Source organism: Myotis brandtii, unplaced genomic scaffold, assembly GCF_000412655.1.
Source record: "Myotis brandtii unplaced genomic scaffold, ASM41265v1 scaffold250, whole genome shotgun sequence".
Classification (NCBI taxonomy): domain Eukaryota; kingdom Metazoa; phylum Chordata; class Mammalia; order Chiroptera; family Vespertilionidae; genus Myotis; species Myotis brandtii.
The window spans coordinates 3,732,106-3,748,814 of record NW_005359478.1 but is presented as its reverse complement, the minus strand read 5'-3'; the positions used below and the strand labels follow the sequence as shown (position 1 = coordinate 3,748,814).

Here is a 16,709-nt window from a genome sequence, read left to right as displayed (position 1 = left end):
TTAAATGCTCCACTTGTCCACATCCACGTGCATACACACAGACACAGACACATTCATCAGTTAGGAATGCTCTCTGTAACAGGTAACCTAACAGTAGCTTAAGTAAATATTGGGATTATTGTTTTCAGACAACAAAATGTCTGCACATAAGTGGTGCCTGGTGTTGGTTCAGTGGCTCAAAAATGGCAAGGCTTCTTCTCAAGATTGTAGGATGGTTGCTTCACCATAAGCCATCACTTCTACATCCCTGGCAGAAAGAAGAGGATAATCTACAGACCACTGATGTCTGTTCTTGTATCAGTCAAGCAGAAACATCCATAGAAGCCCCCCCCCCCTTACATACACATACACATACACATACACATACACACAGGCAACTTCCCCTTAGTTTCATCATACAGAATTGGGTTACATGACCACTGTAGTTGCAAAGGAGGCTGGGAAAGGGCCAGGTTACTCATGATTGGCTTAAATCAAACATGATTTATCATGTGGGCCTAGGCATTACTGCCCTGAACAAAATCACAGCCCCACTAAGGAAGTACAACAATTGGGGAGATAACAAATCATGTCTGTTACAATAACTTACCACTTATCAAGAGCCTATCTGTGGAAGGCACAGATCTAGTCACTTCATATATATTACGTCATTTAATCTTTACAACACTGAATAGTTATTTATAAACGCTGTTTGCTCTCTATTCCTTATAAATAAGGAACATGAGCCTCATGAAAGTTGTAAGCACCTTGCCCGAGGTCACACAGCTAGTAAGCGGCAGGCTGGGATCTGAGCTCAGGTCTGATTCCAAGTTCATGCTCTTTCTACAATATCATACTGCCCATAACCTTGCCATCTATCCCTTGGCCATTCCTGATTCTATCTGGCCAAAACTACACCCTTGACTTCATACAATCCTGATCACAATCCTACCCCCAAAATAGTAAGTCCTTTTTCCCAGATTGCACAATTACTTTATCTATGTAAAGTGTTGCCAATACAGCAGTGACAAGACAAACAGGTTTCTGATCTTAGAGTTTCCATTCTAGTGGGGAAGAAAGGCAGTAAACATGTCAACAAATAAAGATAATTTCAGGTAATGAGAGACTTATGAAGAAAGTGAAACCAGAGAATGTGGTGAAGAATAATCTACCAGCTACTTTTGATGAGATGCCTAAAAGGGACTGAGCCCTGAACTGCTAGAAGGAAATAGCCTGGTCCAATTTAGGGGAGAGAGAACTCTAGGCAAAGGCCTTGAGGCAGAAAAACTTTATAGATACAGAACATTGATCAGTGATGTTGGAGAATAATGACTGAGAAAGAAATAAGAAATGATATCTGGCCCTGGCCAGTGTGGCTCAGTTGGTTGGGCTTCATCCCATGCACTGAGAGGTTGCCACTTCAATTCCTCATTGGGGCACTTGCCCAGGTTTCAAGCTCAATCCCAGTGGGGAGCGTGCAGAAGGCAGCTGATCGATGTTTCACTCTCATATTGATATTTCTCTCTCTCCTACTCCCTTCCTCTCTCTCTAAAAATCAGTTTAAAAATCGTTAAAAAAAGAAATGAGATCTGAGAGAAATGTGTATTTTATTCAAAATGCTATGGGAATTTTGACAAGTTTTATTTAAGCAGGAGAAACATGGTCCAATTTGTTTTTCTAATCACCGTAGTAGCTGTGAGAAAGTGGCCTGACCAGGTGCATGGGAGGAAGTCAGGATTTTAGCAAGATGGCTTAGATAGAGCAGCACTGGCATAGATGGGGTAGGTAAACATTGTGGTACAACTTACCTTTGGGGGAATTTGTTTTTCTCATGCATCTGTTTTGTCTTGGCTCTGCAATTCTACTGTGTTTTATCACTTTCATATGTATGTGCTTCGATTAATTGTGGCCACTATTTTCTTCTTAAATGTGTTTACAAGAAATGCCTTAATACACTGGCAAAATTCAGCCGGATACTTAGCATTTCTCCTACTTGAATGGATGTGTGTACAAGGCAGTCCTGAAGCAGTTCTCTCATTCAGCCTCTGACTGCAGAGCTCCCCCGCTCCACCCTTCCAGAAAAAAATAAATACTGCACAATCCCATTTCTTTTTATAGATACAGCCTGTTAGAGGTTTAGCTTTGCATAATTTGCCGTAATGAATTATAAGCTTCTCCCTTTTCTCTGAGTTCATGAAATTAGTCATAATAATAGAAGATTCTCCTAGAAACTATGTTCTGGGGTTAATCAGTATGTTCTTAATTGGAATTATGAGTGGAGTAAGTGAGGAGAAACACATGTCACTTTTGGAAACTTCCATTGTAAATTGTAAGTTTACTATGGCTGAATGCTCACTCCTTCTGGAAAAACCATCTAATTTAATTGCCATGGGAGCTGATAATAGTGCTAGTGTCCCTGCGAGTGAAATTGAGATGGCTATTACCTGACCTGTCCTGATCTGCTCTTTTGTTATCTAAACCCAGAATGTGCCTTGCATATCAAGGTTAAGCTTCTTCAGTTATGATGGAAAGGAGCTATATATCACCAGGATAGATTCCGTGTAAATAATTAGAATTTTTATTTTCATTAACTTGGGTAATGATGACTTGATCCACAAGGCACAGGAGGCCTGGCTGTTGTCTGGGTAACTAAACAATGGAGAGAGCTAAACTGGATGACTGTGGCCAAAAGCACTCCGTGCAGGAAATCTTGGGCTCATGGAGCTTTACAGGCTTAAAGGGTCCTCCCTTTAGGACTCATAGAGGAAGGCCTGCACTGGGGGATCTTGGGAGAGTTGAAAACAGAGCTCCAGGTGATCAGTGCACAGAGTGAAGGTTTTCAGTTACAATATTGAATTAAAACATCTTGTACAATTGAAGGGGGGAAATCAAGAGATATTTAATGCCTTTTAAATCCAGGTAAGTTTACTATAATAAAAACATATGCTAACTCCTTGACTTCCTGGCCTAATAAGTCCCAGGTTCAGTTGTGAAGCCTGATCCAAACTGCAGAAACAGTGACCTGGAAAGCCTTGGTGCAACTGCAGGGTTTCTATGGGTCCCCTACTCCAAGTTCTTCTCAGCAGCCAAAACAGTGATTTATAGAATGTTGAGGGAAATGGGGTTTTGCTTCCAGATTTTAACTTTCAAATAAATATTAAGTATCTCTTGGTTATTAGGGATTGCTAAACCAGTATTTGGATTATCTACATCACCTCCTATTCATTAAATAAACAGTAAAAAATAAGAGAGCTGCTATTTCTCATGTTTCACTAGTAACAGACTGTATTAGCTTCTGTTTATCACACCTTCCCTCACCGAGGTCTCATGTATAGCTTTGAGATCTTCTTAGTGGTTTGATAAAGGTATCTGGAGCACTCAGAATCTCAAATAACTGTTAAGAGTTTGCTCCCCACCCCATCTGACTATTACTCATCTCACTCTTAATCATGCAGTTCCTCCTTCCTGCCTGCCCACACACAGCAACACTGCCTATGAACTTGGTCAAGCTGAAGGCGATAATATCTATAATCCAACCTTGCAACTTTCTCTTGCTGGAAAGCCCAACAAATTGCTGCATATTTCTGTATTTCTCTCTCCTTTTATCAGTGATTTGGGGTAATCATCCTGGTTGCCTACTTTGTTTTCACAGGTTTGGTGAGGACTGACATTTGTGGAACGTTGTGAACAAAGAAGAAAGCTGCTTATAAGTGCCTCAAATTACTATTTTCACATTTCTTAACTGCCATAACAAGGAGGAAAATCTTCACAATTTGGAAGGCTTTCTGAAAATTAGCCCCACTGCACCAAACCTTTGATCTTTTGGTCAAACTGTCAATCTTTGAGAACTCAGCTCTCTTGTGAAATTTACAGGCTGCTCCCAAAACAATTGGTTGCATAAGTTCTGAGAGCCAGACCCACAAAGCATCTCTGTGTTTTGGAAAGTTCCTTCCATAGACTTAGGTAATGATGGCGCTAACAGAGACCGAAGAGTGGTGCCACCCTACCCTTCCAGTCACATACAGCTCTCTTTTGTTCTCTGGGCGTGTTTTCCCCTCCTGTTCCCCTTCTCTCTTTATTTCCCCCACCTCTCCTTTGTTTTCTTCTCTCTTTCCTTTCCCCACACACATTTCTAAGCCTTGAACCAGGCTTTGACATCACCAGCTTTGCTTAGGCAAGTCTGCACTTGACCTGAAGGTAAAAGATGTTTCCAGGTTTAAGTAACACCCGAGCAGGACTGCACATACCCATTGAGTGAAGTTCTGGTTGCCAAGGGCTCCAAGGACAACTTTTTTCACAATGTTTCAGAGCTTTTACTACAGGATGCTCCAAGAGGGAGTTAAAAATTGGGCTTAAAGTATGTACGATCTCATGTCAAATAATTGGAAATAAATAGTTGCTTTACAGTAAGATATTGCTAGCTTTCTCTTTACTGAAATGAAACTGTACTCCAGTGGGGTGGTGTTGGACAGGCAATGGGCACGCATGGGATCCTGCCAAGGGGAAATTGTGTTAGGGATAGATTTCGTTTGGGTTTAGTGGGCTATAATTATGGGGTTCACAGTCATTGTCATGTGTACAAAGTTATTGCTGGTCATAGTGGTGTAGAAGTGGCCTCTAGGCCAGCTCCTACTACCACTTGTGCTTTCTTCCCTGTCACTACATGAAGGTGCAGGGCTAGAGGTCATGTGGGAATGTGAGCATGTCCTACAGCCCCAGTGTTGGGAGGAGTGGAAGAGAAAGGAAGTGTGAAATTGTCTGAAGACAATTCTTGCAGTCCTCCGCTGTCTAAGCTTTTCGATTCTGATCAATGATCTGCTTTTTATAGCTGCCTGGCCAAGCTGGACAGTCTCTCCTGACAGGAACTTAATGCAGCATCATAGTTATAAACAAATGATACCTTCTTTTTCCTGTTTCATGGGGATTGTAAGAAACAGAATACTAGAATCATCAGAATCCCTGTGTTTATAGAGCACTAACTGGAAACAGTAGTACAAACAGTGAGTATGTCTGTATATTAAGCCACAATTGTATTCATCTACTATGAATAATAAAAAATAAATTTCAGTCAACTATGCTAAAGGAGAGACAGATATCTTTCTGTTCTCTTTGTGGAAAATATTACAAAATTGTTTTAATATGAAAAGGCAAAGCACATGCAGTCAAAATGTAGGAAAAAAGCAGTGGTATGTCAGGAAGTCAACAAAAAATGTGGTTTTTCTTGATTTTGTGATGTTTGGAGTATTGGCCAAAAATTTTAAAGTTATTTTTAGGGATTTTATTTTCTCTTTCTAAGTATATTCTCAGTTTTTGCTTACTTGCCTCAAATTGTAGGAGCTTCATGCTTCAATAAACCCATTTGCTCTGCTCCCCAAGTCCAGGCCTCATCAATAGGCACTAATGATTCTGGCACCTCCTGTCTCCAGTTCAAAGTGACATTATGAGCTTAGCCTTCTGGGTGTAAGGAGCAATTGTAGAATTGCTCTAATAATAGGAAGGAATTATGAACATGCACTTCTCTTTCTTCAACAGAGTTAAATAAGGGCTCATACTCTGGGTTTCCAGATGCCCTTAAAATGAAATAATAATGTTGGGCCAGCCTTGCCCTGCTTTAAATTAATCACGCCAGGAAGAGACAGTAAACCTTTCAGACCACCAGTGTGCATGAATGCTTTAGTGCCCCAGACCATACACCCTCTCTTGATTATTTGGGACACAAGGAAAGGTGAGCTTAGTAAATGAGGCTGTTTTATGATCCATTTAAATAATCTGAAAAGGAAATTAATACTTTTATTACTTTCTATGAGGCAAAAACTTCTTTAAAATTTGAGTTAGCGCTTTCTGTTATAGTGGTTAGGACTGCCCAAGCCAAAGTATGGATCCAGAGAAATAATGGAAGGCTAGGGAGAGAGTGCATGGCCACACAAATCAAAATGGAATAAACAAGACGGGCTGGAAACTAATTTGGTACTAAAGGAAATCACCTCTACCAGAGCCAAGAAAATTCTCTTGATTAGAAATCAGACTGGGACTTAAAATATTTCTTAGTTTTTTGGATTACGTGAATTTTTGCTGGGGCTATTGCAAGAATGGAAAGGGAGTCCGGAGAAAATGTGGAAACAGTTTGTGATCCTTACCCTACATCAGTACCATCAGTACTTATTATGTGAGAAACATTCTATTGGTCACTTTGCAAACACTGTTCTTAAACTTTAGGCACTCAGAACAATGCTGTAGAAAAAGCTAAAATATCCCAATTAGACAGAAAAGGAGACAATCACTTCTCTGATCTCCTTTTTACCAGTTCTGCTCCAATCGGCTTCAGCCATGCTGGCTTAAGCTCTGTTTCTAAAACACAAGCACAATCCAGTCTCAAAGCCTTTGAATTGACTGTTCCCTCTGCCCAGGACACTCTTCCCTACATTTCCACTTGGCTTACACTCTTGCTTCATTTACATCTCTGTTCCATTGTCACCTTCTCTGAGAGCCCCTAACCCATAACTCTTTGTCCCCTGTTGTATTTTTATTCTTAGCAGGTTACAGATTTTTTTGTTCCTACTAAATATCTTCTAGAGCCAATGCACATTTGGAGATGGAACTCAATCATTGCATAGCTCAATAGGAACGCATTAATTAGCTTTGCTCTACAAATGTGTCATACAAATGTTGGCTTCCATTCAGATGCCTTGTACTATCTTACATGAGAGATTTTCAAGCAAAGCTCACAAGTAGCTCTTAACTGGATATACCTGCTCAAATTCTTCTATTAGCTAGACATTATTCCACTAATTTATGTCCTGATAGAGTGGCATTTTTATCAGTCAGGGTCCCAATAGTTATCAGGTGCAATACTCAAATTAATATAACTCTAGGAATTTTTAAGTAACATTATTTGCATGGTGTATTAGTTTTCTAGGGTGCTGTACAACAAACTAGGTGGCTTAAACAGAAGAAATTTCTTGTCTCACAGTTCTGGAGACCAGAAGTCCAAAATCAAAGTGTCAGCAGGGTTGGTTCCTTCTGAGGCCCATGAGGAAAAATTTGTTCCATACCTGTCTCCAAGCTTCTAGTGGTTGGCTGGAAATCTTTAGCATCCCTTGGCTTGTGATTGTATCCTCCCAAATCTCTACCTTCATTTGTATAAGGCTTCTCCTTGTATGCGTCTCTGCTTCCAAACTCCATCTTTTCCTAAGGACATGGTCATATTGAATTAGGGCCAACTGTAATGACCTCATCTTAACTTGATCATTTGCAAAGATCCTATTTCCAAATAATGTCACACTCATAGGCACTGAAGATTAGGACTTCAACATCTTTTCAGGGAACATGAGTCAACCCATAATACATGGTATGGATGGGATGGAAGGGAATTGCACAGTGTATTTCAGTAACCTGTCGTTAGAATAGCAGAGCTACTGCTACCTCTAGGCCTCAAAGGATGGAGGGGTGAACACTAGAAAGGAAGGAGAAAGTTGTGCATATATAGCAGGCTGCCTCAAGGAAAACAGTGACCTTTGGTTGAACAACAGAGCCAGCTTCAGAAGACCCAGGAGGGAGGGAGCTGAGGTCATAAACACCCTGACCTCATTCTCCTCCCTCTTTCCAATCTTCTGCCAAGGCTTCCCATTGGCCCAACTCAAAAAGAAATCAGACAGCAAGGAATCTTTGTGCTGTAATCCATACAAGTGCGAGTTTTAGAAACATTTCTAACTTTTAATGTTATCTTACTATTTTTAATTTTGATCTTTGGCATTTTCAAGAGGAATTTACCTGGAGGATTGGTTTATATTAACTTTGACAATTCCTGTTTTACTTTTCTTTTATTAGTAGAGAAAAAATGTAGGGCTTTAGATGAATAGCTAGCTGGATAAGTAGAGGTTTCTCTCCTCACTTGCATTAGCTTGCTCAGCTATCTGCTGACAAGGTCCTGCCTGGAGTCCTGGCCCCTCCATATACTAGATCATTGGACATGGTATGCTTGCCAAGCATGTTTGCTGTTATGTAAAATGAGGAGGACTGGAGGTAACCAGGATGTTAGCAACATTGGACATGGTATGCTTGCCAAGCATGTTTGCTGTTGTGTTAAATGAGGACTGGAGGTAACCAGGATGTTAGTAGTATTGTATGGGTTGTGACCTCCCCCATAACCTCTCAGATCTTCAGTAAAACTGCTAAACTAATGACGTATTTGAGGAAAGTGGACTTTGTGTTTGGGTATGCAGAATGAATCCAAAGCAAGGTAGAGAAAACTATGAGGAAGGAAGCCATTAGGGATTGTAGAAATGGTCCTCAATTTGCATAAGTACCAAATTAGATTTTTTAACAAGTTGATGTAAGTCTGCAAGAGATAGTAGGACCTCAGCTGACAATTTGGATATGCCTAAAAATCTCCGGGGATTTTCATACTTCAACATTTTCCATTCCATTCCATTTCTTTATAATCTCCATGGTCAAGAACCTGAAGTCTAAATTTAAATTCCCATTGCTGCCATTTCACTCTGCCCAGCAGTTATAGTAATAACCATAGCAGCTGCCAGGTATGAGGAATGCAGTCAGACTGTCTGGGTTTGAATTTCAGCTACACTAGTTGCAGGCTCAGGCAGGTTATTTAAACTATTTAAACTCCGGTTCCTTCATCTATGAAATGGGATTACAATGACTCTATCCATAAGGTTGTTGTATCAAATGCATTCATGTATGCAGAAACTTAAAGTGCCTAGCACACAGTAAGTACCAGATAATGTTTGTGATATCATTACCATGTGTTGAGCATTGTGCTGTTTTATAAAATTAGCACATTTAATGCTCACAGTAACCTCCATTTCACAGATAAGGAAATTAAGGTGCAAAAACTTAAATAATAAAGAGTGGTTATTTTATATATGTTCCTGCTGCATTTATTATGAGGTCAGTGGGCTCATGGACAAATAAATGTTTAATGAATAAATGAATATTTTTTTCCTCTGACCTTACACAGAACCCAGAGAAAGAAGAGAAATAATTTTGTCTCTTAATTCTATAACTTTTTAGTGTTCACTAACACTCTCAGACTGAGGATGTAAGTGCCAATTTCACTAATATTCCATTTTCTTTTTCTTCCAGAGAAGCAATAGGAATATTTATAAGAAAGAGATATTATAAGAAAGAGATATATTGCTTCTCAAACTCCAACCCCTTGACTTTTTCTTTTCTTGGTTTTCCTACAAGCAGCCTTTGGAACATAATCTATGCCAACTAAAACTAACTCTCTAAATAAATTAAAAATAACTTGCAATTTCTGAACCAAATAGCCTATAAAACTCTAATAAATAACATCCACTTTTCCTTTTCTTACTACTACTATAAATTTATTCTCCAAAAAGGTAATCTAATCTTCTTGGCACAATTTTCCCTGCAGAAATCCACACTCTTTCTGGTCCATGATTTCCTTACTCTTTGGGTGTTTCCAATTTTTTCCCCCTCAGAATGCATTTTGTTATTGTTTAAAATGACATTAAATTACCTCAGATTTACTGCATAGGACTATTTTCTTACTCTGTTTTGGGAATGGATGTGTAATTTGAAATTAATATTAAATACCATTGTGCAAGTTTTGTGTGAGACAGTCCTTGGTGAAGGTACAGATGCTCTGCTAAAATAGTCATTTAAACATAATGGTCATCAAATGTTCCCATTTTCTAGTTCTTGCCTACTACTAATTCTAATCTTCCGCTATTTTTGCAAGTAATTCTTTACTACCAAAGTAGTTCAAATTCTTTCATTTGATTCAAGGACCCAGTAAGAAGTGAGACTGTGGTGGCATGTTCATCGATCTAGGCCTTGAAGTACACTCTGCCAGCTCCTAGACCATTCAGGCCCTGTCCCCTAGCCAGTCCATCCTGTATTAGTAAGAAACAAAGTGTACAATAAAGTCTAGAAGGCATGGGAACTAAACGGTCAGGAGTATAGATCTGACACTTCTATTACTGTGTAGCATTTAATAAAAAATTAATTTCTTCAAAATTCAATTTACTTGACCTTAAATGGCAATGCTGTCTTCCTATATTCTGGAGAGCCTAGGCAAGTAAAGAGCTTCAACTTCCTTGGATAAAAGTTGCAAGATGAAGTGACACTGTCTCCACTCCACAGACTGAGCATTGATGTTCCCCATGAGAAGGGCCTTCTCTTCTGCCTTCCTCTTTGCCCTCCTGTGACATTCAACATTTGTGGCCGCTTGCTCTCCTGCCTTAATTTCTCTGACAGTATACTCTTGTATTTCTTCCTACCTTTTGGGTTTCTCCTCCTCCTCCAGGTCCTCACTATGAGTTTCACCTAATTTTTACACCTTTATTCCCACACTCGACAAACAGGCACAGAATGAGGATACAGAGACAAGTGGCACCATTATTGTCCTCAACTAGTGTTTAGGCTGGGAGACAGATGAACATGACATTATGTGTAATCAGTGACTGAGTTCCCTGGAGTATGGATTTATTTATCCTTCTCTCATTACTAAACTCTGGAAAAAAAACTATTGTATATCTTTGGTTATAATTTCTCATAGTTAACTTCCCTTATGCTCCCCCATTGGGTTGGTTTCCTCAAATCAGAGAATTTCAGAGCCAGCACTCCTTTTACAGATAAGCAACAGAACCTGGAGACAAAACAACTTGCCCACAGCCACCCGGCTTAAAAGGTGCAGAGCTGTACCAGAACCAGACTTCCCGACTCCTCCTGCTCCTATTGTCAGATCTGGTAGGAGCTCTTTGTGGGCTGAATTTTCCATGTTATCCCATAAGTAACTCGATACCCCATGAGTTGATGGTTTGGTATTTCCCTCCTGTCCCCGCAGAGGGTGACAGCATGCCCTACAGATCTGAAGAGGGGCAAATATGCACACCTCTCTTGACTGAGCAGGCACATTCTTTAAGTTCCATGTCAGTCTGTGGAAGATTTGCTCTGAAAGCAGTGACCTCTGGCACATAGGCTGGAGAAGTGGTTCTGAGTCCATTAAAATTCATACTTAGAGTCTGATGGATCATATGGGAGCTGCTGTAACAAAAATCACTCCTCAGGTCACATGGTGTGTCAGCCCCCTTGCTCTTCATCACAGTGATGATGGCTCAGAGGAACAGTCCTGGATTTAATGAGTCCTCAGAGTTTACCTGGAAAAGGATGAGTGATCTCCCCCCGAGGCTGCCTGACACAGGAGACAGTAAAGAAAAGCAAATATTGACAGAAACCTGGTAATATTTTCCTTTACAGTGGTAAAGATGACACCTGGATACATGTGGTCAAGTAGGGAACTGAAAGAAATAAAATAGGAAGGGAAGGGAAGGAGGGAGGGAGGGAAGGCAGGAAGGGGCGGGAGGGGGGAAGAGAGAGAGAATGAGAGAGAGAGAGAATGAGAGAGAGAGAGAATTAGAGAGAGAATGGCAAGGAAAACTGTTTCACCAACCTGAAGCCTGTCAGATAAAAGCCACTGGGACCATAAATTCCTCCCAGCGTTTCTAATGGGATTTTAATACAGCATTTGGACATCATCTTTTTTTCATTCTTTTAATGACATACATGCCCAAAGTGTAGCCACGGAGCCTCTGAACTCTGTATATTTCTGTAATACACAAAGAAAACAGCCGTCACATCCATTTTAAGGAACTTTTCAATACATTATAGTAAGGTCCATGGGCTCCGGATCGGAGGGAACTGCACAAAGCCCGTCTGTACATCATCTGTGATGGGCTTGACTTCCAGCCAAGGCAGATTTTTTTAAATAATAAAATAAAATACTGTGTTTTTTTTAAAGGAACATTATATTTTTAAACTGGAAATAATTGCATTTTGTATCTTATATGGCATCTGAAAGTGATTTAGTTGAACAATGTGGTTTCTGATTGGTATTTGAATTGGTTCCAGAACATTTTTCATAATAACCATCTTAAAGATCCCAATTATCTGATCCTCTTTCCCCCTTCATATGGTTTCATAGGAGGTTTCCAGAGACAGACAGAAACCTGCAGGGGCAGGCAAGCCCTCTCACATGTAGCTGAACGGTGTTTGCTGCTAGGCTCAAAGGAAGGGACTGCTTGTTATTCTGAGTTGTCCAGGATGCATTTATGACTCAATAAAGGAGGCCTTGGCATTACCAGAATAATTACTTACTCAAACAAGCCTATAAAACCAAAGGGCTGCCCCGACTAAAAGGCAAACAGGGAACTTTTTTCTTTTACTGTTAACATGTAAATCTAATAATGTGTATTTAGATTTCTGTAAAATCAGCTCTAGGCGCAAAACGGATGGTTGATTTACCAAGTGGGCAGCAGAACCAGTTCTCCAGGGTTACAGAAGGGCTAAGGAACACAGTCCTGTTAAGTCTGAAAAACGCCCATCCATAAATGGACTCAGCTGCATCTGTAACGTGCGGAGATTGGGGTGAGAAGAGTAGGCCAGGAGTCTGCTGGATCTGATGGGGTCTCCACGACTATTGAATGGTGTCACCCAGAGTAGTGATCCAAACTCTCTGTCTCATCTGTAAAGGGGAGAAATATCATACTTCTTTTATGGGATCATTGGAAGAAATGAATGCAATAATACATGTGAAGGTCTCAGAACAATACCATGTATGTAGCAGGACACACAAGAAATAGCAGCTCTTTTTAGTACAAAGAATGGAACCGTATTGCAATAAATAGTGGCTTTTATTATTCTATATATTCATAATGAGACTAAATATTTTTTGAGCACTAAGTGTCAGCACGTAGTGCCTGACACTATGCTAAGCATTTCAAATAGTATATTGCCTTTAATCTATTCAAGGTAAAATTCCTCTCTAAGGTGAAGAATATGACAAGTAACAGAATTAAAAATGGGGCTGCCAGATTTAGCAAAGAAAAATGTAGGATACCCAGCTAATTTTGAATTTCAGATACACAAGAAGTATTTTTTAGAATAAGTATGTCCCAAATATTGCATGGGACATGCTTATATACCGGACAATTCTAACTAGAAATCAAGCCCCCAGACCCATTTTATCAAGCCTGTGTTTGTTTTCCTTCACCACACAAAGTTATATGCAGAATACAACTTATTCCTTGTATATTTCATTCTCTAGTATATTTTTTCCCAGCCAGACATTTTTTTAGTAAGAAACAATCCAGAAATTGTTTGTGGTTAGCCACTATCAGGGAAAGTGAGATTTTAAAGTTTTTAAGTTATGTGTTAGCAATCGGATTTGTTCATTCAACAAAAGTGAACAAAGCTAAACCAGGACAGCTGGGTGTGGAACCTGACACATCCAGCTCTGTGTACTTTTGCAATGATGGTTTCAAAGCCTGTCACAAATGCATTCATTCATTTATTTACTTATTTAATTTTTTAAACTCAAGTATAGTTGGTATTATCTTATCATATTAGTTATATTAGTTTCAGATACTATATTAGTACAATATAGTGATTCAGCACTTTTATACCTTGCAATGTGATCACCCCACTTTATGTAGTAATCATCTGTGACCATGCACCCTATCACAGTTTTATTGACTAAAAGCTCCTTCACTTTTTCACCCATCTCTATCCCCTCCCTTATGGTAACCATCACTTTGTCTCTGTTTCTATGAGTCATATTATCATATCAATAGATGCAGAAAAAAAAACATTTGAAAAAATTGAACACATTTATGATAAAAAAGAGAAAGAAGTTCTCAACACAGTGTGTATAGAGGAATGTACCTCAACATAACCAAGGCTATATATGACAAGTGCACAGTTAGCATGATACTCAGTGGTGAAAGCTAAAAGCTTTACCTCTAAGATCCACCAAAAAAGGAGCAAAATAACATTTCATATTGAGAAAAATATTTTTGTACTACAACTTGCTGCTATAAATTGTTCTGTAAAATGTTTCAAAAATTTTAAAGTTATGCATTAGCAATTTGATTTGTTCATTCAACAAAAATTATTGTCTTTATGTAAAGGTACTATGTAGATAGTGAATGAACATAAACAGACTCTTTCTCTGTCCTCAAAGAATTTATACTCTAGCAAAGGGACATAAAGTAGTTAAATAAGCACAGAAACAAATATAGTTACAATCATACAAGATCTCTGGAGGAAAAGTACATGGAGAGATGGGTCTATAAGAGAGGAACCTAAATTAGTAATATCTAAGCTAATAAGATCTGAAGGATGAACAGGATTTAACCAGAAAGTCTTAATGGAAAGATTAATATAGGGTATCTCAAAAATATATATACACAATTTAACAGCTGACAACTGTAGGTTCTATTACATTTTGAAAATGAAGTGTATTTTAATAAACACTGCTTTATAACGTGTATGCATTTTTGGGATACCCTGTAGATATGAAGAGCCCCCATGGGAGATGGGAGCATAGCAAGAATGAGGAACTGATGTGGAGAGGTGAGCCATGGGCAGTTTTGTGGGTAGGTGAGGGAAGTGTAACATAGTTACAATAGACCAGTCTTCAGCAACAAATAGACCTAAACAGATCATGGCTCAAAACAGTAAGTGTTTATTTCCCTGATGATTGGGGGATCCTGAGGAATCCACTGTCAGAGATTCGTGTTGATACTACTCTGTCATCTGCAGCATGTGGCTTTCAAAGTCGTCATGAGTGTTGCCATCCCAGTCACCTGATAGGATCATGAGTGATACTATCAGAGGTTTTTATGGATCAGGTCTAAACATAGCACAATATCACTTTTGCTCGAATTTCATTACCTACACTTAGTCACATGGTCAGCCCTAACGGCAAAGGAGTCTGAGAAATGTAAACCATCTCTGTCACAGAAACAAGAGGAATGGGTGTTAACCACTTGCAATCTGTACCATAAGCAGATGGAGCTGTATGATACAGGGTTTTGTAAACTTGATTCAAGAATATTAGTTTTCTCTCAAAACCAATGGAAATCCATTGAAGTTACTTAAGCACAAAGGAGTGACATGATGAGATTTGTATTTTGAAAAGATGACTCTAGCAACAAATTGGAGAACAGATTAGCAGGGTATCAGAGTAGTGGTAGGGAGATCAGTTAACAGGATGTTATAGCAATGCAAGCAAGATCACGGTAGCATGAACCAGACTAGTTGGTGATGCTAGAAAATGGAGAGAAGTAGATGGATGCAATAAGAGCACACATCAAAGCATTGACTAGAGAACAAGGGGCAGATACATAAGTCTATTTTCTTTGTTAAACCTTTTATTTCTTGTTATTCCCTGGATCTCTTTAGTTTCTTTTGTACCACTAGGCTCCTTGATCAACATATAGGTTGTCAAAAAACATAGGACTTGTGTGTGTGTGTTTGCTTATTGTTTTCTTCTACATAAAATTAGGACAATAATAGCTGTACATCCTACTGCTTGGGGTTTGGTTGTGAGGATCAGCCGCCATAGAGATCACATAGAATGAGGTGCACAGTGGCTCATATTCACAGGGCACCCTGGTGTTTGAAGTTTCTATAATCGCTTGCTCAAACTATTTAAGGACGCACAGTGGCTCATATTCACAGGGCACCCTGGTGTTTGCTCAAACTATTTAAGGAGACATTCATCAAAGCCTTTGCACATAAAATAAAGAATTGCATGTTCAAAAGCCTGCTCACTCTTTCCTTGTTTTTACTGCTACCTACTATAAAAGTAAGTGAAAGTTATTTGCCTAATATAATGTGCTAAACAAACACAAGACATACAAACTTGTTATTCAGCTTACAGTTTAATTGGAGAGTTGAGAATTCGGTGGTGGTTTTAACTGGTGTAAAAGAAGGTGGCTGTTCAATTCTCTAGTTGAAAATGATCTTTCTCATGGCTACTGAACTTTGGTTTCTCCTTGAGTAGTCTAACAAGCTAAAAATAGTAACAGATAATACATTAAACACGCACACATATGTATATGTACATATATAAATATATCCTTCACCATACCCCTATCTGAAGTGTACTGTTATTACCATCTCATTTTATAGGTGAGGAAACTGAGGTACTGAGAGGCTAAGAAACTTTCCCAGAGTCACAAAGCCAGTAAACAGCTGAGCTAGAATTCTAACTCGGGCACCTTGACTCCAGAATCCATTCCTTTGAACCCCATGATGCTGCCTCTTTATAATATACTAATACTGATTAAAGTGCTATATGAGATTATCCTCATTCTAGTTATTGCATTGGTTTGTCCAGAATTTTCAGTGACAGCACTCTAAACTAAATTACTCCAAGAATTACGACTCACTTGGTCCCACAGCTATTAAAGTGAGACTAGTAAGATAATCCCAGATGGAAAGGAAACTGGAAAATTCCACAAGTAACTGCAGCCAGTTAAAAGTCTTGCCCAGCAAGGAGCAGATTGCTGCCACAAAGTTGCTCCGTCAAGGTGATGAATTCCAGAGCCCACCACTGTGCAGAGATAAGGAAGTCAGGATTCTAGGCTTCCTTTAGTGTCCAATGGCTTCTTGCATGATTGTAGAAAAAGCAGTACATTAATTGAATCTTGTAAGTTGAAAAGATGCTCATTGACTTGACAAAGGAGAAGTGATTCCAACTTAGAGTAAAAGAACAGGAAAATAACATGGGAAGGAGAAAGCAGGTAACAGCAAAGGTGGGTAGAGTAGAGGCCAAGGAAGAGAAGGCTGGCTGAGCCAGGTCTTGGAGAGCTTTATGGAATTTAGAAACTTTATTCTTTGTAGCTCCAGGGACCACTGGAGGGGTGTGAGAAGATGGTGATAAGTGTAGAATATCGAGA

The 16,709-nt window shown here is 39.3% G+C and overlaps 1 long non-coding RNA gene across 1 annotated transcript in view; it reads left to right on the top strand.

Moving 5' to 3' along the window:
- Positions 1–16,709, top strand: part of LOC106726330 — a 194,482-nt gene that overhangs the window by 122,838 nt on the left and 54,935 nt on the right. The gene's annotated exons all lie outside the window — the stretch shown is intronic.